A 24,822-nucleotide genomic window follows, 5' to 3' on the forward strand; every position below is an offset into this window, starting at 1 on the left:
TTGTTGAGGCATGTCAAAAATCTACAGTTATTATACTTCTATATGCTTCTCTTGTAGCTATAACAAATTATACTTCACATATTTTAAAGCTACATTATTAGACACAAAATGGTAAATTATTCCTTTTATCAATTACATTTTCTTTTTTGGTTTAGTGTTTTTGACCTTGAGTTTTATTTTGACTGCTATTACTATATTTTCTCCTGCTTTCTTTTTGATAGTACTTACCTGATTTCTAGTTATTCCCTTTTATTTCCAAAAATTTCTGGTCATTCACTTCTATGTATGACCTATTTAAAGAGCTGTTAACCTTTTCTGTTTCCTAGACCATCAGGTTATTTCAGTGCTTCCTTCTAGAAACTGACAGATTCTGTGACCCTCAGGTAAAAAAAACGGTATAGAGGAATTGTACAACCCATTTTATAAGCTTGATTAAAGTTTGTGGCTATTTATTTGGTTTATTGGTATGAGAGTTTCTATAGCTTGATAGAGAAATTTCATCCATTAACATTTATTCTGAAAATTGACACCAACCTATTAACCAAATAGTTTTATTTCCAATATCTTATGCTTGTTTCTGACATTCTATTTGTGTTTTCTCCTAACATATTCTCTTGTTTGTTTATATCTATTTTTTCTTTTTACTGCATTAATTGAGTATTCTTGTTCCTCTTTATAAATTTTGAAGTCACTGCTCTAATACCTTAACTGAAATAAAGCTGAATGGTGAATGGTAGTGTAAGATATTAGACTCAGAGTCCTGAATCTAATTATATTAAGAAAAAAGCTTATGTAAAGTTTTGAATGTATTTGTAATCCATTAATGGTCTATAATTTAGTTAAATGATAAAGTCACCATTTGGTAGCATGAGCTGTGTCCTTGTTAAGGGAATTTGGGCTGAGTTAACTGATATATACATATACATATACATATAAATTTTGCTCAACTATTTAATAGAATTGAAACAATACTGTGATCTTGTTCAGTTTAAAGGGATAAATATGATGATAAAAGAGTAAATAAGAACCAAGAATAAAACTGACACACCTTTCTTAATGTAGATGGATAAATGGGAACAAATAGATAGTCTAGAACCTTATCTCACTACATACAAAATTGTAGTATGCAGTAAAGGTCACCTTTCAGTTCACTGGGTAAAGGAAAGATGCTTTTTAAATAATGCTGAGACAATTTAGTCAATCATTTGGAAAACAATTAAGTTTGATCCCAACCTCATATCACATATTTAAAAATAAATTCTACATAAATTATAGAGTTAAATGTGAAAATAAAAATCTTGGAATTAGTGAAAACACAACAAAACATGGAAATGAATAGTTGTCCCATTCAGGGGTTTGAAAGCCTTTCTTATATCATACCAGTGGTAGAAAGCATAGAGAAAATGGTTGATAACTATAAACACCAAAATTTTAACTTTTAGGTATCAGAAAGCATTAATATTAAAGTTAAAAACAAACAAAAAACTGATAAAAATATCTTATGACATATAAGAAGGGGTAAATAGTCAATTTATAAAGTGACATCACAAATCAACGTAAAGACACACATGCAATCATATAAAAAATTAAGCAAAGAACATAAGCTATCAAATCAGAAAGGGAGAAATACAGAGAATAATGATAATACTCTCTGTGTCTGGGGACTAGATATTCTTTTTCTTTTTCTTTTTTTAAACTTTTCTGTATTTGCTAAGTTTGCTACAATATGTATTACTTTTATGATTAGGAAAGTTATCGATCGATCGATCGATCGATAGATAGATAGATAGATAGATAGAAAAAACAGATTACTGTGTTACACCAGGAGTTTAATACTTGACAATAAGAAAAGATGGTGCTATCTGGAAGCAGAAGTCCTGAGTTCAAGTCCCAGTGCTTGTTGAATGATCTTGGGCAAAGTCACTGAACTGCTTTGAGTCTTGGTTCCTCCAAATATAAAACAGCAGATATAATCTCCATGTCATAAATTGTTGTCATGAATAGATTTTTCAAGTGTTTGTGGGAATTGCTTTCTGAGATCATTTACAGATATCAGAGATTCCTCTTTCAGATCCAGTGCTTTAGGGCTTTCCCCAGCCCCGAGACCGACATGTATGCATCTTCTCTCACAAACACCATATCCCTTTGCCTGATGAGGGTTTGTGTTCCTGAGGTGTTCAGGTGATAGTTCACCAGAGATGTCTTGGATTTTGCAGTCTCCTCAATGGATGGGACAAGAGTATCTACTACATCCTGGCTATAGTCAAATGGAACTGTAATAACAATCACTGTTGCTTTTCTTTTTCCACATTATATGCTGTAGCATTTGGTTCTGGTACCCACAGAGTTAATATGATAACCAAGTTGATACTATAATTCCATGATCATGACATTTAAAAAGTCCCTACTAATTTCAAATTCAAGGCTCTGTTGTAAGTCAAATGAGAGTCTCCTTTTTCAATAATAGGAATAATTCCTTTGTGAAGGCTGCATGATACAGAGTGAACGCAAACGGGCCAGGACAATCAACTTTTCTTTCATAGGATCCCTGATATGCAGAATAGTGCTGTTTCTCCATTTATATCTCTGTGTGAAATAAAAGGAGAAGGATGATTTTCCAGGGGAAACCCTTATGCCACCTTTGTCTTTTTTTTTTTTCTTTCCTGATCTTAAGCCTATTAAAAAAAAAAAAAAAAAACCCTTTCAGAGTGAAAGATGAGAAGGAAAAGATGGAGGAAAACCTTAAATATTCCCAAGGAATAGAAGATGTTGATATAGGGAGAACACAATTAGCTACTCTGCTAATCCTCTAGGTTAGAAAAAAAGATGAAATGAACTGAAAGTCATCAAAATAATTTAGACAAAGCATAAAAATTAGTTATTGGTTGACTAAGCTGATAATTATTGTTGTTCATGTAAAGCACATTTTCTCATTTCTGGGACACCTTAGAAAGGAAGGGAGAGAGGGAGGGAGGGAAAGAAGGAAGGAGGGAGAAAAGAAGATAACTGAGTTTTTGGTTCAGTACCAGCTCAAGGAAATCTCTCTTGCTAGGACAGGCAATTTGGATGTAGTGAAATTTGCCATAAAGAGGAACTGAGTGGGTCTGGATCTTCAATAACTTGTTCTGTAATCCTGGGCAAATCACTTTTCCTTGAGACCATTTTCTCATCTGGAACAGATCAGCGGTTTCCAAATTGGGCTCCAGCAGAACACTGCTGATCCAAAGCTAGACCAATGAACAATGGCGGTCTCTGTACAACGCACAGAAAAATGAAGTAAAATAAAATGTTCCTTGTTGGCTGTAGTTTATTTATTTACAATTATAACAATTCCTACACTATGGATTTTCCTGAACACATACAATTTCTTGGATTTGGGATATCAATAAATAAAATGTTCTTGATTTTAAGATTTTCTCTTCCACTTTTAAAAAGCCTACTGTCACACATCTGGCAGCTGAGTTCTATCAAATGACAAAGTGAACTAACAAGCAAAAATAAACAATAATAGGACAACTTGGATACAACTGATCATACTGAGGTTTTTTAATTTTAAATGATCATTGTTGATTTTTAAGATTTCTTTAAATAGTAATGATTTTTTTTTTGTCATGTGTACATATTCTGGTTTTGATCTTCTGGCTAGATACCTGACTCTTGACTCCAAAATGAGTTCTTTCTTCGTCTATGCCGACCCACAGTAAAACTTTAAGGACGCAGGTCATATTAGCTTATGGTAACAGATTTCCATGTTCTTCATATGCATTAAAAGAAATCCTCAGAGCAATCCTGTAAGTATTTAATTATACTTCTTTTACGGATGTGGAAACTGATGCATGGGGCCCAAGGTCATCACTCATAAGAGCAGGAGCTGGAAACAAGTGAGTAGATGTCCGTGTTAGATCTGGATTTGTCTTTAAACATTAAATCAATAAATACTCACTTAAAACTGCTCCTTGAAAAACAACAGAAAGATACTAAAAAATAAACTTGTTCTGCATTCCAGATACTTAAAAAAACACGTAGCCAATGAGTTAACTTTTGTGAAACACTGTTTTTAGCAGCTTGCTGGGAAATCAAATCCCAACCCAGTGGACAGGAGAGAGGATGTGTGGATTCCATGTTATAGTGAAAGTGCCAACTAACACAAAATCTAAGAGGGGTCAGTCATGGGTTGGTGGTTGGTGGCTGCAAAGTCAAGTCACTTCGGTGCTGGTAGTTAATACTCAAAATCTGTACTAGAAGCACTGAACTCTGAGTAAAGGCTGTTTGAGAAATCAAATGAATACATGCAAGGATTTCAAGGTGTGCGTGTTTTAAATAATGATTAATAAAACTGTACAGTTAAAAACTTTATTTTTCTTTTTATAAATTAGACAGATACTTGGTTTGGTCAGTCTTTATGATATAAGAGAAATTTTGTGCTGGCAAAATTTATTTGGAAAAGTTCTAAAGCTTTTTCTTTCTAATTGCAAAAGAGATATATTCATTGTACAAATGTTTAAAAAATTAAGAAGCCACAGCAGAAAAAAATATATAATGTACCCATAATTACTTCACCTAGAAAAAATTACCTCACCTGGGAAAAACTACTGTTAACACTTTGATTATACTTTTTAAATAATTTTTCAATGCCTAGATACACACACATATATTTATAAATATGGGATAGTGCTATATATATTGTTTTGAAATCTGTTTTTCTTATCAAAAATTATGTAAATATTTCATTATCATTTATTTATTACAGAATTTGATAGTTATATAACTTCCTATTACATAGATGAGCTTAATTTCTTTAACCAAACACTTGCTGTTGGGTATTAATGCCACAATAAACTTCCTCGTACAAAAACAGTTATAAATATTTCCTAAGTCAATTTTTTAAAGTTAAATTCCTAGGTTAAAGACTTCTAAGAAAGCCAGAAAGATTGGAACTTGTCATGTTCCCACTAACAGAAAACTAGAAGGTCTATTTTTTTCCATATTTTCAGCAACTGCGATTATATTTACTAACAACTGAGAAATGTAAATGTACATATACAGTGTATATTTCTGCTAACTTTTAGGTGTAAAAGAATATCAGAGCTTTCATTTACATAATTAATGAAGATTATCTTTTTCATATTGGTCATTAGAAATTTTCCTTTGATAATATTTGATAATGTTTTGGGGATTATAGTGGAACTAGATGTCAAAATATGAGAGTAGAAATTAGGAGACCTGGATTTCAGTCTTTTTTACATCAATAGCATCAGAAGACCTTAGGTTAAATCATTCAATCTCTTTGGTCCTAAATTTTCTTTTGTATAGAAAATGTGCTCAAAATACTCACTCAAACCTTCCTATTGTCCCTGTAAAGAGCAAATTAAATTATCTTTGTGAAAAAGAGATATTGTAACACTGTTTTATTAGCAATATTAATAAGGTCTTCGAGACACATTTGTAATTTACACATTTATAATTATAATTTATAATTTATAATGTGTTCTATCATTCAACTCTAAAATGTTTTGAAATATTTAAACAATTGGTAATTCAGTTCAAAGAAAGCAGTCAACTCCACAATATGTGTGTGTGTATATATGTACACATATATATGTATGTATATATATACTATATACTTTTATAACTTATATAGATCATTTATAAGTTCTACATTTTCTAAAATTTTTATAATGAGAAGTCAACTTACTCTGGACATGCTGGCATATTTCCTTTCAAGGTGGTTTTTTGAGTATGTGCACTAGGAAAAAATAATCAGTGATCATAATTTTACATCCAGATCTTTTACCTAGCAGGAGACCATTTTTCTATTTAATTTCAAAATCTTCATAAATAATTTTAAGCTGCCTATGTCATAGTGGGGATATATTATTATTGACTTAACCTTTCCTCTTCTCTTAATCACAAGTTATTTTCAATTGTTTACTTTACCTGTATCATTTTCTTGTGTAAATCTTTTCTACATCTTTGACTGCTTCCTTAGGGTAGATTCTAAGAGGAGGAATTAAGGGAACAAAAAAGTGTGAACATTTTAAGACTTTAAATATGACTTTAAAGACTTTCAATTGCACTAAAAAGACTTGTGCTAATTTCTTTTAACATTTTTTTATTGAGTTATAGTCATTTTACAACGCTGTGTCATGACTTGTGCTAATTTTTAATTCCTGCTAAGAATATATAATGAGAGGGCTTAATTGGGGCGTATACTAGCCACCACTAGACCACACAATTTTTTTTCTTATTTTTTTAATTATAAAAGTGATTCCTGTTGGCAAACACAAAAATAATTCAGGCACTCTCTTTTTTACCTTTCTCACTCTTACCACTCAGAGTTAGGTGTGTATACCAGCAGGCTGTTCTTTAATCCAAAATTTTTTTCATTATCCTAATTTTAATAATCATATATTTATTTTGATGTATGTTGAAATTTTATATATAAATAGCCCATCTGATCTGTGATTTCATGAGTATTATTGCTTTTGATGGAGCTCAGATTTTTTTTAAGTTGATTTAAAAATAATACGTATTAAGTAAATAACAGTACAAGTCAGCACGTGCAAACACGTCAAAAATAAATAAATTTTGAAGGTGATAGCAGAATAACTTTGGAAAACTGCCATGGTGGCAAGTATAGCTTCTACAGCTGATTGTCCTCAGCCAGCTCTGTGTTCCTGACCAAGTCACATCCCCTCTCTGGGCTTCAGTTTGAGTGCAAGTAGAAGGAATCTGGAAATACTGGTCTGTCTGCTGAAAGGGATGCCTGAACAAATGGACAGTCTTTCAACTGAGTCTTTTCCTTCTAAATGTTGGTTCATCTAATAGTTGGTCTAACACAGCTCTTTCTTTCTTAAGAAGACCCTTGGGTTGGAAGAATTTCATGATAAATTATGAATGAAGATAAGACATTGACTTTAGGATAAAATCCAAAAATCTTATTTAAACAACATATTACTTCTCAGTAACTCCATAGGAGGAACAAAAGTGTTCATATTAATCATAATCTCCTTATTAGTCAAAGTCCTGTATTGCTTTTGAATAACTAAAAAATCAAAAGTTCTATATAAATCCATACAATGGGATTTTTAAAGCTAGTGGTTCCTGAAGTAGATCGTGCATTTAGACTTGGCCCCATCTTTGTATCCCTAGTATTCAGCTCTGAGTATGGCATATTGTAGACGCTAAACAAATATTCAGTGGCTGACTGATATTCCACACGAATATCCCGTATTCCAATAACTAGTTTGACAGAACTGTAAATTTAACTTCTAACTGGGAAAGAGACCTTTTTTTCTGAATTTTAGAACATTGCTATTGAAACATCTTCTTTGGTATCCAAAGGTATATATACAAAGATTCACACAGGCTAAGTTTAATATAAGTTATGGCAATTTCCCTTCCTTTGAGAGCTGTTCAGAATCATGAATTACCCACCTTTCTCATCTTTCAGTAAATGTCTCTTAGTCACTCCTCCCTAGGTGTGGACACTAGTCAATAGTTACATATGCTTAGATTTGGGTTTATGAAAGCACAGTGATTTTTCTGTAAGGAATCAGAAGGAAGGTGTGTTAGTGACTTCACTTTCCTGATATTTGGAAAATCCATAATTATCCAATCTGAGGTCTTAAAATTTTTTTTTAAAAGACTGAGTAATTTCCAACAAGAATAAAACGTCTTAAAAATTCAAAATAAAGAACCTATTGAAAATAACAAACTCAAGTAGTAAAAAGACAATCTTGAATTGAATGGAAAAGGGTTTTGCATTGGCAGGAAAATATCACCAAGTGCAAGAGATGTGTCACAATATGGTCAAATGTTTAAGGTGGAATAATTAAGACTTCTGAAAAAGCCATACTCTCTATTCATCTACACTTAAAATCATCAGCTTGAACAGTTTTCCAGCTGGAATTTAGAAAACAGGGTTGTAAACTGGATATATATATATATATATATATATATATATATATATATATATATATATATATATTTATATTTGCATAGTTTTCAGGAAGCAGGACTTTTCCTTTTTTATATGATGTAACGTAAATATTCAAACAATGACATTGAAACATCTATTCACTCTTGTTTCAGTTGAAATTCTATCTTTGGAATGTAGCCTGTGGACTAAGTCTTCCTTCTTTCCATGATTCCTTCCTGCAGGGGACAGAAGTCCCCTTTCCCTCCATAAACACTTTTCTTTGAGAGGTTTGGATGCCTTCCTTTCCTAACCTTTAAAAACCAAAATGATTTATAGACTATCCCACTCCTGCTAGAGTTGGGCAAGTAAGTGGATCATATTTGCATGGGTCACTCTGATTATAGGACTCCACTATTTTTGAAGTAAAATTGCAAGATTTATTATTCTATTAATGCTCATAAAGTCACTCTTTTGATGAGCCATAATTTCCCTTTATGAGGAGTCTGTATGCCAGTCACCCATGATAAGGGAGAAGAAAGTCCAGACTTGCCACATATTCATATTTCCTGGAACATTTATAAAGTCTTGAAATCCCATATGACTCCAGGGGATAATGGCATAGGGTACAGTTTAACAAAAGACAAATTTCACGGAGTCAACGTCTCCCCATGAGACTTCCCGCACATTGTTGCCTGTGTGCAAAACCCAAGCTTTTCCATTTTAATTAAAAAATTTAGAAATGAACTCTCCTGGTGGAGAAGAGAACCCACCAACTAGGCTTGTATTATCTTTGTGAATATTCTTAGGGAATGAAATAGCAGGAGGTGTGAACTTTCTCCTGTTTATCTTAATGGTCCGCTAATGGCAAAGCATAATTGCAATTACTTAAGTGCCAAGTTTGTCAAGGTTTTCACTAAAACCTTCAGCCACAACACTTTCTTTGACCCAGCTTTTATTTATCCAAATGCTTTCCTATCATTTGGAAGAAAACTACCCCCAATAAAAAAAAGCAAACAAAAAGCCCACTCCCCAGCCACGTTTAATTTTTTTCAGTTCTTTTAGGTGGACAGTTAAGGAACTTGTGACTCCAAAAAAGTCGAAAAATTTGTGCATGGCATCATTGACATTTGAGCCTTCCCACATTCAAAAAAGCAGGGAAATGCGGGAGTTTTGCAGGAGTTTGCTTCACGGCTTTGGGAAGTCAATTTGCTCCTAAACGAGAAGATGGTCTTCTAAAGACTATCCGGCATTTGGAATGGAAACTTAGCCATTGTCCCTTTCGCCCAAAGCACCAACTGGAGCAGCCCGAAAGCCACCTATCTCCCCACCGGTCTCTGGATCTCCTCGCTGCCTTTGTCCCTTCTAGACGTGGAGGCTTGGAGAGGAGGTTTAGTTTCCAAGGATTGGAGCGTTTGAAGGGCGGGGCCATCTCCAAGTCCATCTCCCCTTTTTGTCCTCTTCTCCTGGGACGGGAGGGAGGAGCCAGGTCCCCCCGCGGCCGGTTCGGGAGCTCTCTATCTCGGTCGCTCGAGGTGAGTCTGAAAGGGCGGCAGCCCGTTTAATTGCAGCGCAGGTTAATTTCTTGAGTTCACCGCAGTCGGTCCGCCAGCCGCTTCGCCGGTCTTTGCCAAGTGAGTTTACGAGGTCTGAGGCGTGTTGGGGCGCGCTCACGCTCTCGCGAAAGGCTCCTCCCCAGGGCTCATTCCCCGACTGCGGGAAGCCCTCTGGTGCCCCAGGAGCCTCGGGTTTCCTCTGACCTCGCTGCTTCCTCCTCCTTCCTCACCGCCCGGTTCCCCGCGCCGCTGCCCCCACCCCGCCTGCCCCCGGGGAAGGGCGGCCCCCATCTTAGGACTTCCGACCCAAGCCAACCTAGAAGGTACCTTCACGTCGATGAAGATTTTATCACAGCTTCCCAATCCCAGCAGTAATAGGAGCTTTCAACCTGAAATACGATTGTTATTTTCCCGGTGCAGAGCTTGACAGAAAAAGTCAGCTTTTTATTAAAGACAAAGAGGTAAATTATCAGCCGGGGCACTGAGGGGACGGCGGAGACCTGGCGCGCTTCCTCTGGTTGCCACGAGGAATTTATGGGGGAGCGGCGGCCAGCGCTCAGACACCCCTGAGGTCCCTGGGGGAGGAGCTCGGGGCGGTAGGACTTACCCAGGTCCCTCCGGGCACCTGGAAGGGGTAGTCCTCCCAAGTCTGTACAAAGCCAGGGTCATTTCAGTCCTGAACAGCCTTACCGTCCTCCTCTCCCCTTTCTTCTTTCTCTTCTTTCTTTGACTCCCGTTTCCCTTTCGCCTCTAAGCTTTCTCCTCCTTGTTCTCCTCTCCCTACTTTTCCTTTTCTCTCTCCTCGCCTTTCCTCTCCCTCCCCCTCCTTTCTTCTCCACCGCACGCGCAGAGTGTCATTTATTTATTTATTTATCGCCCCCGCCATCAACACCCTGTTAGGGCTCCCAAGCTTTTCAATGTGAGTGGGAGGAGAAAAGGGCAGGAAGTGTTGACTGGAAGAGGGTGAAATCGTGCCTCTGGGTGAGAGATTCTACCCCGGAATAAACGATTGGGGAAAAGCTGGGAAAATGAGGATTCAGATATGTTTATAAAACCCGGCTCTCTGGTGGGAACCTACTCCGCGCGCGTCTCCTCCTCCCCTTTATTGTGTGGGGGAATTTATGGGGATATCTTCCCGGACTGTTGTTAGGGGTGAGGGGAGGTAGTGAGTACTAAAGAGGACAATCTTGCCCTGGATCCGCCGCACCGCGCCTTCTCCACCGGATGCGCGCTCCCCAATGCAAAGGAATCCAGCAACATCCCCCAATTCAGACGCGGACAAAAGAAACTTTAATTAAGGTTTCTGCCCCGCGCGCTGCGTGTTTCTCTCTCCCGAGGGCTGTCGATGTCCAACTCGAGGTTGCGAGAAATAGAAATGGTACAACCAGCCCATGCCCTTGAACTTCAATTGCTTCTGACTTGCTGTATCGATTTTTTTTTAAAACTGTAGGGACCCCCCCCCCCCCAACGCTCATCAGATTAAAGCCTTAGGAGACATTAGACGTGGTGAGAGAGGAGGGTAAAACCCACTCCTTTGCAAAATAAATAGTTCAGGACGATTTGGGGGGAAATTACACTAAATAAAAATTCAAGGTGTGAAAGCTTCATCTTGGCTCTCTTGTCTTCAACACCATGACACCTTATCATTAGGAGCTCTGATTGTTACTTTCCGAGCCTTTAGATGATCAGCCAGAAAGTGCAAACAACGCGGGGTTGGAAGGTGTAAAGTTATTTAAGTAGGCTTTTTTTCCCCTTTTGGTGCGCCGTCAAAACACTTCACAAGTTAGGAAAAGAAAGTGGTGGTTCCGAGGCTCGGAATGATGGGTTCTTTCCCTCCCCCACCCCCCCATTCCATATCAGAAAAGAAATAAAATGCACAATGAGCCTTTATTTCGGGGGAGAAGACTTCAAAATACGTGCCAGTGGTGGACAATTTGAGCTTTTCGCTGGAGATACTCACACCGCAAGCTGGAAAGGGATTAAAAAGCCCCACGTGGTTGATCTGGGTTTAGACTTGCAGCCTCTAGTTCCCCATGTATGTTCTTTGCAAAGATTGGCCTCTAGATGGATGCGTGTGAGGGACTCTCGGGGGCCGCTGCTCGGCGCCTCGGGCAGGGCTGATGGGGCGAGCGCTATGAGCGGCCCGGCAGGGTCCTCACTGGGGGCTTCCTCTGCCGGCCGGGGCGGCCGGGCGCCTCCGGGACGCGAGCGCGCACGCCTCAGCCCGGCCGCCGCGCTCCACGCACCGCCTTCTCCGCAGGTCTTTATTCATCTCATCTGCCTCTTCCCCTTCTCCTCCTCCTTTGCCTCCTTCTCCTCCTCTTCCTCCTCCTCCACCACCACCACCACTACCTCCTCCTCCGCCGGCGCCACCGCCTCCTCTTGCATCTCACTGCCCTGGTTCTGTGTTGCTCTGAGTGACAAAGACAATGTCCCAGCCTTAACTTTGCAACCACCTTGCCTCCTTCTGGGGTTCAGCGAGGGGGAGGGGGGACAGCAGCCGCAGCCTCAGCATCTCCTCCACCTTCTCCTTCTGCTCTTCTCCAGCTCTTGGATAATTCTTCCTCCCCCTCCCCCCAGCCCTTTCCTCATTTCTTTCTTTCTTTCTTTCTCTTTTCTTCCTCTCTCCTGCACGTTGTTGTTGTTATTAGAAAGGCTTCGCGCACCCCCTGGTGCTCCGGCGTTTTGTGTGGCAGGAGAAGATTGTCTGCCTTCTCTCTTTCTGTCTTGCTTTCTCTCTCCCTCTGGTTGCTCATTATTCAGAGAGAGACACAGAGGGAGGGAGAGAGAGAGCGCGAGGGAGAGGGAGAGGGAGAGGAGAGAGAAGAGGAGAGAGAGAGGGAGAGAGAGAGTGAGAGGGAGAGGGAGGGAGGGAGAGAGAGGGAGAGGGAGAGAGAGACGGATATCTCAGGTCATCTGCAGCTGCAGCGAGTCTGAGGAGCCGAGGAAGGCAGGGAAGATGGCGATCCTCCATTGCTGAGACCCGGCAGAAGCACATGAGACTCCCAAACAACTTCCACAACAATAACCCGAGCAGGAAGAGGAGAAAGAGAAAGAGGATAAGGAGGCGGTGGGGCTGGAGAACCCGAAACACCTCCCGGCGCCGGGACGCTTCTTCTGTAAGTTACTGCAATTAACAAGCACCTCGGGGTGGTCCGAGTGCTCCGGGGAGGAGAGCGCGGGGTGGTGGAGGCACAAACGCGCTCATTCATTCGGCCAAGGAGGGTTGGTGGAGCGGGGAGGAGAGGAAGTCCCCTGCATGGACTGGCTGTTGGAAGAGGAGAAGAAGCAAGAGAGAAGAGGAGGAGGAGGAGGGGAAGGAGGAGGAGGAGGAGGGAGAGAGAGCTGGAGGGGGAGGAGGAGGAGGAGGAGAAGCGAGGGAGGAAGAGGAGGAGGAAGAGGAGAAGGTGGTGGTGGTGGCAGTGGAGGTGGCTGTGCTTTTCCTGCTGGCTGCTCCTTCTGCTGGGGGGAGCGGAGCGCTGTGGCTTAATTAATTTCATGTAGTTCTATGGAGAGAAGAGAAAATGAAAGATGAGTGAGAAGAGAGCTGGAGGCTTAGGACGGATGCTGCGAGTGTGGGGACAGGAGTAGGGACAGAGAGGGGGGCGGAGGGCGGGAGGCGAGGAGACCTGAGCAGAGAGCCAGAGGGAGCGAGCGAGGGGCAGAGGAGGGAGCGCTCCCAGCCGCCCCGACCTGAGCGGGTTGACCTCTTTCTTTCTCTGTCCCTCTCCTTCCTTTCCCCCTCTCTGTCTGCCTGTCCCCAGCCCGATGGCAAAGCCGTGCGGATTGGCACCCCCCTCTTCCTCAGGTATTTGGCTCGCTCTCTCCCCGAAGTTGGGATGCGGGGTCGGGATGTGTCGGGGGGTAGCGGCGGCGGCTGCTGGTGCTGCCGGTGGAGAGAGAGGCGAGAAGCGGGAGCGGGGCTGGGGGGTGGGGGCGCCGACCGGGTTGGGGGGCGCAGGTTCAGGAGCAGCTGAGGAGCTGTCTCCAGGCTGGGGGTTCAGAAGCGTCTGGTGGAGGAGGACAACGGTTTCTGGAGAGGAGAAGCCATTACACATGCTTGGCTCTCCTCTGAGGAAGGGAGAAAAGACCCCAGGCAGGGGCCTGGGGGTCGCCTCACTCCTGGTGCGGTTCCCAGGGGTCTGCCTTCCTTCCAGACACGAGGGGAAGCCGCAGCCGCCCCCCATTGGAGCAGCCCCTCTCTTTCCCTTTCTTTATCTCCCTGTCCTCCATTTGCAAGCTGTCTGCTTTGGTTCCAGTCCAGACTCCAAAACACAAAGCTTCTTCTCACGTTCATTCTCCAGGCTTTTCACCATTCCTGGAGGAACCCTCATTTTCTTTTCATTGTAGCTCTGAACCTACTGAGAGGGAGGGAGGCTGCCTGGAGTTCCTTTTATATTCCTCCCCTACTAAAAAAAAAAAAAAGTTTCATTTTTAAGCACGCGTCTGGGATGGGAAAAGACCAACCAGTTGGGGCTTTCTCCCAGGCTCCCGGAGGCTGTGTCTGAGTGTCTGTGTTGGCTGTTTGGTTTGCTTTGGTTTTGTTTCTGGAGGTGGCTTGCAGGTTTTTTGAGGAAGTGACTAGTTTGGTTGAGAGCTGGGAACTGAGTCAGGTAAGCCGTGTCATGTTGTAACTCCACCAGAAAATGGAGGAGAGCACGGTTTCCAGGAGACAAAGCTGAGATGGGAATTGTTTATAAAATTATGGATGTCTCCATTTTGAAGCTCTGTTGGTGATGGCTGGAGGAGGAGGCTTGCCTGCTTGCCCCGACTCCCCTTCCAGGGGATGAATCTTGTGGTGGTTCCTCACTCTCTGTTTCTTGTGCAAAGAAATGAGGGGCTTGGAAGGGCTGCTCAGATTTTTCTCCCACCAAAGGAGTGTGGCTACAAGTTATGGAGGGGTTTGTTTCCATTTTAAAGTAGAACTTTTGGAATTTTTTCACTCCTTTTGAGTGGACCTGAAGGATTTTGACCTCCTTCAGGAAAGGCAAGGCAAAACCTGAAACCTCTCTCCACTGAGGTCTTCACACAACTTTAAGCTGTTCCAGTTCTCCTGCAAGTCACCAGGAAATGTGATTTCCTCACTGTGAAGATGGTGGTGGCCCTGAGCTGAGATTTTTTTTGGAGTTCTGGGGCTTGGTGATCATCAGGTTGTGATGCACTTTAAGACTTTATTGTCTGGTTGGGGTTGATTCCTGCAAAACAGCAGCAACAACAAATCCTGCAAGATTTTAGAGGAACTAGATCTAAGACTGACTGACCCCAGTTTCTCCAGGCTCTACATTTCTCTTCAGGCTGCTCCATTTGTGTATTAGGCCTTCTTTGAGTTCCTTTGTTTTCCCTCTTCCCTTCCATTCTGCTGGGTTTTTTTTTTTTTCCCCATGTTCTCGAGTACTGTAAGTCTTCAGAAATATCAGATGTCTTCTTAACCATATCACTATGGGAACGAAATTTTAATATTATGTCGGTTGAGAAAATCTTATGTCCAAGTAGCTTCGCCTTTCTAATTGGGGAATTTATTAGTCTTAGAGGAAGACATTTTGTGAGGATGGTTTGAAGAAAGGACCCAAACCTACCCCAGTCCACACACACACTGATTGGGAGTTCTTCACAGATTAGTTCTAGAGAATGTATGTCATTGATCCAAGTGAAAAACTAAATTCTGAAATGCTTGAGGAATTTTGAAAAGCCAACCAAGAAGATGTTGCTTTTCCATTAGGTGAGGTAGCCATCTTGAGGATGAGGGAAGATGTTGGAAGAATTTTAGATGGAGTATTGAAGACAGGTGAGGAAGGCTCCACAGTGGGATAAAAACCTGGAGGAGATTCAGAACCAATTAATATATTGTAAGGAGGCTGACTGGACCTTGTTTTCAACTAAGGAGGAAGATAGAAAGGTACCAGCCTCAACAGAAATGAGGAACACATGGGTGAGCGACTTACACCAGCTTTTTTTTCTTGCTTTGCTTTCTCCTCTGTCAGATTTGTGTGTGTGTAAAGTTCTTTATGTCTACAGTATTTTTGTGCATATTGAGGTCGTTTTAGATTCCCAGATGTAGTTATATTCTGTTGAGTAACTGGTAGCAGTGTCATTCAGTAAATGCACAGGGCTGTCTATGACAACATCACATTCTTCCAACCAAACTGTTATGTCATTAATTGAGGGTTATTGTTCTTCTGAGGGGTGTGAAGAGGAGCAATACATGGTTCTTTAGCTGATAATTGTCCATGGTCAGTGAAGTAAAACCCTGTTTTTGCAGAAGAAGATGTATGGTTTTGAAGATTTTCAGTTAATGTGTATGCTCATTTAAAAATACTTCTCTTCAGGGCTCTGATTCTTCATTAAAAACCTAGGGCTCTCCAAGAGCACCTGAAAAAAAAAAAACTTACTTGGAATCATACCTTTCATTGTTCATTTTTTTTTGAATGTTACCTTTTGATACCATTACTTTTGCTCTTAAGTAGAATGTCATCACTGTTGTGTTTAAATTTGCTGATGCGCACACACACACACACACACACATACACACACGTTCCATGTTCAAACTCAGGAAGTTCAAATGCAATGGGATAAAATGAGTTCTTTGGGAAAGTAATTACGAGATAATTTTGCGTCTAATTAACCACATACATTTATGTAAACATAAATACATTATATGTTGATCTCGAAGCAAACTTCCATGATAGCTTTGTGGTGGTTGTTGAGACCAGGATAGCAGGTTAATTACTTATTCCAGTAGGGGAGGGGCGGGGAATCTGACAAACTGGTTGCCAGTCCAGCAGTTTGACTCACACTTTTGTACTTTGCAACCAAATGTTCTGGTGTCTTTATAGACAGCCTTAGAGCTGAGTTTTTCTGGAGGGAAAAATTAGGTATCTAGGAGGCACTTTGGGCTTTGAGAATATGTTCTAACTAGTTACCTAAGAGACACATCCATCTCTGATGTTCTTCCAGCAACATAAGAAGCACCATTATATTCAAGACATGGTTTCTTGAGATTTTTTTTGGATATACACATTTGAAATGGGACAAGTATTTTGGATAAACCGCTAGTAGAGAAATAAAAAGTGTCGAACTGAACATTCTCAATTGATGTCAGAGCTCAGAGATCCTTGTTTTTGTGACATCAAGTTGATGAAGCTTGTTATGTCAATTTTTACCTAATTTGCTCTCATATATCACAAAGAAATCATTCTGTGGAGAAGTATATGTGAGTTGTGATGCATACTGCTATAAAAAAGATTCTTGTTGGGCCTCCGTATTCCATATTTCTCAGATTTATTTCCACCTAATTCATTGATCACATTCCCAGAGGACCTGTTTTTTTCCTCACTCTTTGGAGTTGGAGACAACTTTTTTTTTAAACATTTTTTTATTGAGTTATAGTCATGGAGACAACTTTTAGATGAAAAAGAATTATATATATGTTTAATTTATGTATCTATCTATCTTTCTTTCTTTCTTCCTTTCTTTCTAATGAGTCTTCTGGAAGACAGTAGGGGAAAAAGAAATCTAACTCTACTAATGGACTTTAGAGTACTTGTGGTCAGTTTTCCTGAAAGTAAAGAATGGTAAAGTTGCCTTGGGAATGAGTTCCGTTTTTCTGTGTGATGGAGTTTAATAGGGTCTAGTCCATCTGGGGCTCTTTCCTGGTGTTGAGATTTCTCGTTTAAGGTAACCTTCCTTATCTTCTTTGTGGTATGTGCCTTTATCAGAGTTACAGTTCACTGCCTCATGGGACAGGACATTGACAAAGCTGTATTGAATGTTTTAAGTTGATGGCTGGGGAGCAGAGAGGCTATTTCACAATGCCACCCTCACAAATTAGGAAATATATAAATAATGAACTCAGGGTATGAAGGATCTGACTTGAGTGTATGATTGGATGATTAGTCTATGGAAATGAAGGAAATTCTAAAGAAGTAGGGGGAAATATTTCCAGTGTCTATCACTAAAACTTAGTGAACTGGGGGGGGGGATCAGTGTCTGTGAGTGTGTGTGAAAGTGCTTAACTTGTGAAGTTCACGTATTTAGGAAATTGGTAGCTTTGAAAGAAACATTAGCTGAGTGTTGGTGACCTATTAATTGATTATGAAAAAACAGAGAAGAAAGTAGATAATGCTAGAAGAAAATTCCTCTTCTTGTGTGATATGCCAGGACATCTGGCAGATGTTTTGTTGGGCCCTAAGGAATGGACAGTTTAATTTTAGCCCTAGCAAGGAAATGGGAAGTTCTAAGCTCTTTTAATAGCACAAGTCTTAGTTTGGGGAAGGTTGCTTAAAAAAATAAGAAAGGGAGAGAAGAGAGGCATTTATTGTACTATGAAAGAACTCCAGGGAACACAGATTAAGCTGAGGTTTTGGGGTGATGGACAAAAAATATCATTTCCCAAGTAGAAATTAACATAAAAATCATTTCAAACTTGACTACTTGGGAACACCATAAATGATGAATATTCAGGACTTTTAATAGTCAACGGGCAGATCTTCTCATCAAGAAGCTGGTTGTTTTGTGCCTTGGAGAGGTCGTCTACTTCCTATCTCCCCTCCCCCTGTATTGTCATGGAGAGGAAATTGGCACAGGTCAGAAAGTTCATTTGTAACAAAGCCAGCCTAGAACTCAGGTCTGTGACTCCCATCAGGGGCCCTTTCCACTGCCCTCCTGCACGTGATTTGTAGCCGTTTGTGGAGCACTTGCTCCCCTCTCCGGAGGGCGAGGCTGTCTGAGAAACTCTGAAAGCATAAACTGCTGGGGCGGGAGGATTGATTTTTGTTGAGTTGAGTGTAACACATCCGGGAACCCAGGGCTGAGCATGGTCGTTCGTAGAAGTGATGCGCTCCTGAGGCCAGCTTTGTTCGTGGGGCTTCCAGGCAAGTTTTTGCGCTCGGGTTTGTGTTTTTCTTCTCTCATTGTCCTCTCCTCTGTAGTTCTGTCATCTGGGACTGAGGCGTCCCTTTCAAATGCCCTCCTCTGGAAGTTGGTCTGGGTTGATTGCGACTTACCAGAGTGCCCACAATTGGACTCTGAGGATCTGTTTTGCAACGTGGTGAAGGTTGAAATTGGCTTCTTTCAGAGATGCCATTTTGTAATACTGATGAATGGCCGGCCAAGAGAGTGAAATCCAGTCGAAAATGATGACTGGTGCTTTTCCAGTGTTCAGGACTCATCCAAAAATGTGCCCTCTATGTAGCTTCTTGAGGCCCAATTCTCTTCTTGCAGACCAATGGCTAGCTATTTCCCAGGCCCCCATGTATGGGAAGTCATCCTTAAAATGACTTTTGAACAGCACGAGCAACGTGTAACCATGAGAAACATGGTGCTTTAAGAAGGGAGACAGTGGGCTTCCATTTCTGATTCCTCTTGGACAAGTGAAAGTAAGTTTGTGAAGAAGAAGAGTGATGTTTGGAAGTTTCCACATTTTCGAAGCTTCTTCCAAACTAAAGCATAAATTCTTAATCCGGGAGGCAGTCTGGAGAAGGTAGCGCGGGATGTGGACTTCTGGCAGAAACACAGTTAACGCTATAAACAGTTGGACCTCAGTGTGGCACTCCTCCAGATGAGTTGACTGTCGAAAATAAAATGTTCCAGAAGAACTGGGAGAACAGGAAAGAAGTTAAAACAGCATGGTTTGCATGCCAGTACTGAAGGATGAAAAAAAAAAGTGCAGGGTGGGGTGGGGGGGCTGGCGGGGGTATTGGAGAGAAGATAATCCCAAATTGAACTGACTCTGGGATTTATAAAACCCAGGAGGAGACATTTCCAAGTGAGGGAGAATGGATTTTTATGAATCTAGGTTGCATTTGCAGTATATTAGGAAGCTCTTTTGAATCTTTTGTCCCCTTGAACTTTGTCTCCAGAGAACTGCACATGCTGATAAATAGAGAGTCAATTGGAAGCACTTTGGGTTTACATTTGCTGCTTGGAAATGCCATTTCTTCTTCTTTTTTTTTTTTTTTAGATGGAGGTCCTGGGGATTGAACCCAGGGCCTTGTGCATGCTAAGCATGAGCTCTACCACTGAGCTCTGCCTTCCCCTCTATCTGTTTGGAAACGCTATTTTAAATGGTGTCTACTTTCTAAGGGAGCCTGTCCTTGTCAGATGATGCTTACGTAAGATTTTTAGGCGTGGGATGTGTAGCTCCAACACCAAGCAGGTTTTTTTCAGGGCTCGGAAGGAGGAGAGGTAGAGTACTGTGGGGTGCCAGTAATGGTCACCTGCAGATGCACTGTCTTAATTCTGATGAGTAGATGACTTGGTGTCTTCAAAGCATTCTTGCCTAACTCCTAGCTGGAGACATTTTTTCTTGAGTTATTCTTGGAGGGAAGGCTTCTTTTTGTGCCAGGTCATGGGTATTTTGGTATTGATTTCCTTGCTTTCATGTGTTTGCTTGTTTAGTTCACTGCGTGTTGCTTCTGGATATTAACCACGTGGGCCCGGTCTGTCCATAGCTTACCCCCAACTTCTTGCAAAGAGCGGAGCCTGCTCTTGAGGGTGCAGGGAAGGCGGGTAGGTGCTTATTTGTTCAACAAATAAATGCCTGATGATGAAGGCTGCTGAATTGAGGAAGTTACTTGCCAGGTTTTCGAGTAGACCTTTAACAAAAGAAAGATGGGGGAAATTCCACTAGGAACCAGTGGGTCCTGCTTAAAATGTTTTAGGATCACCTAATAGGAAATGAAGCATTTGGGCAAGATGAGAAAAGACTTACCTTTGTTTTTTGTTTTGTTTTTGGGGTGGAGGGGGGGGATAATTATGTTGTTTGTTTATTTATTTAAATGGAGGTACTGGGGGACACACCACGCTGTACCTCTGAGCTGTACCCTCCTCCCGACTTACCTTTGGATTCAGATTGGTTTGAGCACAGAAGGAGCTGGAGGCCCAGGCGAGACGACTGTGTCAGAAGGAATTAAGCCCAGGATTTGTGGAGAGGCTTAGCTGCTACAGGGCCCAGCTGGGGAAGGCCAGACTCGCTCCCTAAGCCCTCGTCTGGCCAGTTGAACCAGAACGCGTGCTAAGGCCTTCACATTTTGGAATTCTCTTCCCTCTTCAGATTTAAGAAGGGAAAGTCAGTTCTCCTTCAGTTTTGCTCATGTCAGCTGAGTGCTTTTCTCTTGAGCTGGGAAATGCAGGGGGTGGGGGGGCAAGGGGGGAGGGGAAGGGGATGGGAGCTGGAGCTCCTCTGAGGGCACATTCTCCCTTTTAACACTACGAGTGTGTGCCGAGAACGTCGTACTGATTAGTCAGAAGCTAATTGTGCAGTGGCACGACGTGGGCTACTTCAAGGATGCTGGCCGCACAAAAGTTCCAGTACTCACCTGCCGATTAAGAAATGGGTTTCTAAACCATCTCATTTCTATTGCTAATGAAAAGCTTTGGAAGGCACCTGTGAATCAGCTCCAGCTGCTCTCGTGGTAGGGAAGTTAGGCCTTGAAAGGATACATGGATTAGCCCGTCAGAAAAGCAAACAGTAGCATCAGCACAAGTAGAAAATAGACAGGGTTGTTAAGCTAACAGAAAAGTAGGCTGCAGCATTGTCACCGCTGCGGTGGGAATTCACTGGGAAGGAGAGGCGGCTCGGATGGGCGAAGGAGAAGAAGAGGGACAGGGGGATGATGGACAAGTCGAAATAGAAGAGGTCTGTCCACTGGGAAGAGCCCACCTACAGGAAGAAAGGCGTTGCTTTTACGAGAACAGTAAAGCAAGTGGAAACAGACCTTGTAATTTGGTCCGTATTGCGTGTGAAATATGAAGACCAGGGCTCAGACCCACAGTCTCTGGTCAGTTCTTACTGTAAGAAAGTCAGTTGGGCTCAGAAGGCAATGTATATGACTTAGGGGTTATAAATACGGCATTGCTGACCCAGGGCGGATGGAAACTTGAAGGATTTGGTTAAGTAGGCCTAGGCGGAGGTTTTCCTGGAGAAAGAAAGGAGTGGAGAATAGAGCGCAGCAGAAAATACCTGCATTATTAATGGGCTGAACATGCGATCGTCCTCTCTAAGGCTCTCCATAGAGCATCTTCACCTCAGCTCCGGGTATGAGCAGTGAGGACTGGAGATGTGCGTGTTTCAGAGGGGAAAGGGTGGACCATGATGACTACCTGCTGTCCAGTTTGGGATTAAGCCCTTTGCTGGAGCCTGGCATCACACGTTGGTCTGTCAGTCCAGTCCTGGCATTTTAAAATCCAAAATTAAAGCCAGTGGTCCAGAATGTTCAGCCGTTCTAATCCTGAGTTACATCATCCCTCTGTGTTGTGACCAGTTAGCCATCAAGCAGTCATCACTCAACCCAGACTGGACCTGATCTGGGGGTCCTCCATCGGGGGTAAAATTTGAACACTGGGTTAGAGGCTTCAAGATGGCCAAAAAGTGGATACCAGCCAGAGACCCTGTAATGATTTCAATCACAAGTGCCTAGTACCCGGAAACTTTTCAGTGGTTCGTATTTTAAGCGGTCTTCTCTGAAGACTGTTAATTAATATTGAATAATGACAACTGGGAAGGGGATCTGTAGGGAAGAGACCGTTTATTTCCATTTGAATGTCAGAGTTCAGCTGCAAGAACATGTCCCCCTCATTCTGCTGAGTATTGTCGCCTCCTGATGCTCTGTAAGAATACCTTCCAGAAGGAGATGAAATGTGATTGCTTCATCAGAAAATTCTGCCAGCTCCTCTATAGAGTGGGACTATCACATAAACCTTTAACAAAAGGCTATTTCCCCTCTTGGAGTGACTCACAGTTAATATTAATACTCGACAACATTTTTTTTTTAACATTTCAAATGAACCAGGGACTGTTCCTGTGGTAGAGAAAACTGAGGCTTGGGGAGGTAAAGTAATTTACCCAAGTTCATGGAGCTGTGAAATGGGGAGCCAGGATGCACACACAGGGGGACTACCTCCTGGCTCTCAGCTGGTGGGAACTGGCCTTGGTTATTACTTAAGGATGCTAATAGCGTATGTTCCTCATGGTTTATCTCTTCCAGTTGCTTATGCCAGGAGTATATCCTGGTGTTCTGGAAGGAAATCTGAGCTTAATGGAAAATTAATTGTAATATATTAGTTGATGTGAGAGATACAACTTATGGTAATAGCTTGACAAAGTGTGTTTAACTAAAGAGTGCCCTCTCTTCGTTCGTCTGAGTTACAGAGGAGATGGGGGGGGGAAGCCCAAGAGACCATGGAGGGGGAAATTTAGAGAATAAGTATTTTAAAATTGTACTGTATCAGGCTCAGTAGTGTAAGGTAGCCACACACGTGGATATTGAAAAAGCATCTTCCTGTTACAAGCAGAAAGATAATGCTGTGTGACTTTTTTTTTAAGTAGAGGGTGGTTCTTTTTTCTTTCTTAGGGCCTCTTTTGAAAGTCTCAGTGCCCTGTATTGGCTCTGGTAACTCTTAAGCACGAGAAATGTTTTCAGAAGCCACACAGACAGATTTGAAAATTAGTTCCACTGTCTAAGGGTCATTTTGGGAAAAGAGCGCAGATACTGTCCAAAGCATGGGTGCTAATAGCCCCCACGCCCTCCGGGATGACCATGTGCTCTGTTTAGATCATGGAGACATGATGAATGTTTTGGTTTTATTTGCCTCTCCCTGAAACATCACAGTACAGTAAGGAAGCTGTTGTTCAGGGATGACCACAAATGCCCTTAATAGAGTAACAAGCTGTACTAAGGGAGCTGGAGCAGGTCCAAATATCCCTACGATATCCAGGACAGTAGCTTTTCTGTAAGGCAGGCGGTCGAGCATCAGTTACCCAGTAGACTACTTAACCTCCAGGCAAAGAGTGGTTGTTTTATAAAGTCTTAACTTTGCTATGATGTGTTCAGGTGATTGCCTGTCCCTCGACAGACTCAGTACCCAAAACCTGGGTAGGAGGATAAGCTTGTCCTGTGAGTGTTTCAGAGGAGGTTGTAAAGTTACCCATCTTTACCTGTCATCCACATCACTATCTACCAAACTCATCAAAACCATTGTTTTCTTAGACAAAGCCCTTTAATGGGAAAAAGGCTCAGAAAAAAAGAACTACTTAGTTGAATAGAGTAAAATTGAACTCTACCAAAGCCTGCGGTTCTGCGGGTGTAATTTCTTATATAAATTTTAACCTTAGCTATAGGGACTCTCTTTAACCTTAGCTTTTTATAGTGCCTAGCCATCTAAGAAGCTCCCTGAGCCCAGCCTGTCTCAAAGACTGGTCCTTAACATGTTTCTTAACTCTTCCTTTTAATTCTTTGAAGAGACGTCGACCCCAGGCTACCCTTAGGAGCTTTGCAGAAAGTGTAGGGGAATTGGGTCAACATCTCTTTGTGGGTGCAGTGACATCCACTTGGGAAAGGACATTGAATTTGAGGATACACTCAACATGAGAGGCAGGATAGGAGAGGGAGCCTTAGGGCGTGTCCAAGGAGGCAAATGTTTAAAGTTTCTGTATTTAGGCGTGGGTGGGGGAATCCCCCCTTATACTGAAAAGAAAAGAAAGTCACTTCTTCAAAGACAGACTGCATTATTATGTGAAAAAGCACATTGCCTGGATCGCATAGAATAGCACACGTTCAAGAAAGCAGACCTGTATCCTCACTCGTGTGGACATCCTCATCATTCTTTCCAGCTTTCCCCAGGGCATTGCCTCTCATCAGTCTTTTTGGGGGGCTGAGCAGTGAGGTCAGCTGCCCCTGAAATTCATCCCCACCCCTTGGTTGGCTCAGGTGCCCGAATCCCTCACTCCTTTTTCCTCTGACCAGTGGCTGTAGCTTGTTCATAATGAACGAACATCACCCATAGGTCCTGAAATTAGCAAGTGTTAAATGTTATGTGATTATTAGGGGGGAAACAAGATAATCTAGTCAGTGGGCTTAATTAAGTTGTGATTGCCCAATTGCTGCTTCATGATAATTATATTCATAACCCCGTTTCTAGACGTCAACTACAATTATCAAAATTGACCCCAGCACAGGTGAGTGCTAGCGATCTTCCTTGAAACAGCTTCTGAACGGTGCATTTCCAGTGTTCCCGCTACATTCCTCGTGGTCCTTTTTCCTTTCTTGGCCACCTTTCCATCATCTTTTTCCTCATGTTAGTCGAAAGGTGTGTGGCAGCATTTACCAGATGTGAATTGTGTTGTCCTAGGTCTTAGACTCACCTTGTCTGTGACCATGCACATTTTATATAGCTTGTGTTACTGTCTACAGAAAAATAAATTCCTAAGTTTTTAAAAGTTCAGATATGGATGAAAGGCATTCATAAAGCAGCAAATTGGAATCTCAAAGCCGAAAAACCCAAAATCGGCTAGATTTTTTTTTCCCTCGGTACGTGACACCTGTTCAGTAGATTTACTGTGATTCATTTGAA

The 24,822-nt window shown here is 41.8% G+C and overlaps 1 protein-coding gene across 9 annotated transcripts in view; it reads left to right on the plus strand.

Moving 5' to 3' along the window:
- The first annotated feature begins 9,366 nt into the window (after window positions 1–9,366).
- The window catches only part of ZNF462 (zinc finger protein 462), a 134,579-nt gene continuing 119,123 nt past the window's right edge, over window positions 9,367–24,822 (plus strand). For 7 of the 9 annotated variants that reach the window (XR_012506488.1, XR_012506489.1, XR_012506490.1 and 4 more), the window contains exon 1: window positions 11,758–12,593. The gene's annotated coding sequence lies outside the window, so the exon portion shown is untranslated. Of the gene's footprint in view, window positions 9,454–11,757; window positions 12,594–13,238; window positions 13,283–24,822 lie in introns of those variants that run through there. The other 2 variants (XM_074361944.1, XM_074361946.1) reach the window with 2 other exon arrangements.

The sequence above is a fragment of the Camelus bactrianus genome, chromosome 4 (genome assembly GCF_048773025.1).
Source record: "Camelus bactrianus isolate YW-2024 breed Bactrian camel chromosome 4, ASM4877302v1, whole genome shotgun sequence".
Lineage (NCBI taxonomy): Eukaryota > Metazoa > Chordata > Mammalia > Artiodactyla > Camelidae > Camelus > Camelus bactrianus.